Source organism: Pyxicephalus adspersus, chromosome 3, assembly GCF_032062135.1.
Source record: "Pyxicephalus adspersus chromosome 3, UCB_Pads_2.0, whole genome shotgun sequence".
NCBI lineage: Eukaryota > Metazoa > Chordata > Amphibia > Anura > Pyxicephalidae > Pyxicephalus > Pyxicephalus adspersus.
This window is the reverse complement of record NC_092860.1, coordinates 27,074,212-27,077,446: the sequence shown is the minus strand read 5'-3', so window position 1 is coordinate 27,077,446 and position 3,235 is coordinate 27,074,212.

Here is a 3,235-nt window from a genome sequence, read left to right as displayed (position 1 = left end):
ATAGAGAGCCAAGACTGGTAAAAGTGTTTATTTTTTTAATTTGTCATTTACAAGGACCTGCAGCTGAGCTCATGGTCAGAAAATCTGTTAGCAATACAATGCTATTGCATTTATAAGGAAATCAGATGATAAAAATCTGATGTATAAATACAAAAATCTAGCATAGAAACATAGATTGTCCCTGCCCAGACCAAAAGAACCTAGAGCTTTAAACACTGGGACAACTATGTCCACAAAAGGAAATAGTCCTGTTGGGGAAAAGGTGTTCAAATTAAAAAAAAAAAAAAAAGTTTACAAACATTTTTGATTGAAAAGGTTCTTCCGGAAGGGATTCAGATACTGCTTTGTATGGCAGTGCCTACCAGTATAGGGAGTACTCGAGAAGATGGAGTAGCAGCAAGAAGCTGGTATAAGTTGTTACTTCTGTTCACTGGTAGGCAACGATCAAGATTTAGCTAAAAAAATGTTTGTGTTAAATCTGTTTATTGGTTTTGAAGATTAAACTAAGGATTTTTTCCTTTCTTTTTTATTTTTGCTCCTGGACCTTATCCAACCGGTGCTGCCATGGGTCCACAGAGTGGGTGTAAACACCTCCACTAATAGCCAGTCTCCAAAGTTCATGATCCCTTGGATAAAGGATAACAAATCCAAACAACTCCCTGCCCTCTTGTCAAATTTAGAATTCAACATCAGATAAAATGTGATTAAACTGACTGTTTAGTTGTTTGACTCAAGCTCTGCTTTAAAGCAGACATTTCAGGACTCTTCTGCCAGCCCCTGCCCAATGGCTTGGAAACGGGGAAGATCTACCAAATGCTCTTGCATACCCTCTCCAAGGTTTCACTCTGGCTCTGGTGAAAAGTGGTAAGCCTTGAAATACCTTGTGATGCTCAGGGAACCTCTTCTATAATTACTAAATCCACAGCTCAGTGTATTAGTTTGCTGGCTCGTGGAAAGAATGCCTTTTATATAGCTGGCCAGTGGGAACAATGTCCACTTACAGATAGCCAAAACTTTAACTGCCCTGTGCTCATTTCCCTAGGAACCCTTAGCAACCTCTGGAGGAACCCCAGAGTTTCACAAAACCCTGTTTGAGAAACGCTGATCCAAGCAAAGCATTGCAAAATATATACATTTGTATAGTTTGTCTGCTTTAATAATTTCTGGGAAAAGGGGGTGTATAAAGGGGATTGATAAATATATCATGGTCCCAGATAAAATAATGAAACATTCATGCATTTGGTCTGTATGAAGGCAGAAATCTATTTAATAAAAAGTTGATTTGTACAGTAAACATGATTTGTACAGTAAAGTAACTTTCAATTTCTCTGCAGGGCTTTTGCTGCCAGCAAGGAGTCATATGCAACTCTAGTTTTTCACAATCTTTTGGGTGAAATAGACCAGCAGTACAGCAGATTCTTACAGGAATCCAATGTTCTTTACCAGCACAACCTTAGGAGAATTAAACAGTTCCTACAGGTAATAGCAGTACATTTGTTACTAACATTCAGGAAAATTTATCTGTGACTTAGAGTGCAATATAGCTACTTTGACAACATAGAAAAAAGCAAAGTGTGTGAATAGCACAAACTGCTGTCTGTATGTGATATTTCACACCGTAGCCCTGGTATTTTTCTTCAAACAAAAGAGATGTGTTTAGCAAACTCAGTTATGTTTTAGGTTCACAGATAATTGAAGGCACAACCAAAGTGTGCCAAGTTCTTGAGGCTGTTGCAGGTGTGCACTTGGGAGACTCATGGAACCTCAGACTGACTCTTGCACCTTTTAAATGTTTGATTAATTAATTAAATGTGTGCTGCATTTAAAAAACACAAAATTTCTAGTTTTGTTGATGACTAGCAGTGCATACGACTCTGTGGCACTGCCCAGTTACCTGGAGTCTTTCCGCCTAATACTTTAGCTTAATAGTGCATAGTTCCAAACATTTTGAAGTAGACGACCGAGATAGCTTTAGACATTTTAGAAAGCAAACATTTTATCCAGATGGTCTTGCAACACAAACAAAACCTTTTATTGAAACCGTTCATTCTTCTTAGTAAGACACAGTTCTCCGCATCATCAGAGTCCACTTAGTATTAGTCCAGGAAACAAAACTTTGGATGCCTATGATATCAAAATTACATTTCTGAAGTTACAAAAAAGAAACTGTAGTGTTTATTTATGCTACATGACAATATTACAGGCTAGATTGTGCCCATCATTATTTACACCAGTTTTGTAACCCTTTCTGTCTTCAAAAAGTTGTTTTTATTTATATCTTAAGCCCTGGCCAACCGGTGATCCAGTCAGGAGAAAGACCCTGCTGGGGGGGGGGTCATCATGACATCACTATGGGGGAAGTTTCTTCCCCTTTGGGTGACACATGGCTCCCCGCGGTCCAGAGACCATGCATTTATTGATCAGAAAAGGTCAGGGACCACTGCTTTGAATCGCTAAACATCACCTGCAGGAAGTAGACTTATTCTGGGGATTAGATGCCACCTACCTACTAGTTACCAGGCTGTCATACTGATCCAGTCACTCTCATGGAAAATCTGACTCTCATGACTTGGAATGCTTGTCTTTGAAGAACAAAAATATTTGTAGTTGCTTCCTATGGTATTTAATACACATCATACCTTCTCCTTTATTTGTTAAAAAAAATACTACCGAAATTTTATGTGTATTAGTGATGACTTACAATCTTGTGTAAAAATGTGACATTGAGAATAATTCTACATTTATTAATATATATATTTTGTATTTATTTAATTTGGCATTACAGAGTAGGTACCTGGAAAAACCAATGGAGATTGCACGTATCGTAGCCCGATGCCTGTGGGAAGAGGGAAGACTTCTTCAGACTGCAGCAGCTGCTGCCCAGGTGTGGTTGTTGATAGCATGGAAAGCAACTTCTCCCCCTTAACTGTACAAACCTATCATTGTTCTACACAAAATGTACAGAACAATTTAGTTACTTTAATTCTGTTTAGAAACTGCTTTTAGTTTCCGGTGCTTTCCCTAACAAACAAAATGGTTGCTGCAGAGTTATTTCTGGCCCTTATGGAGGTACATCCCTCCCACCTACAGGTTTTTGCTTCTGATTGAGCAGTTTCCCCTTTTTTCTCCTTTGAATCAGAAGTATATTGTCTGCTTTTGCTCATGTTCATGTAATTACTGATTTGCAGTAACAGGACATGTTTTTAGTATCAGTCATGTTTGGGGTACAGCTGGG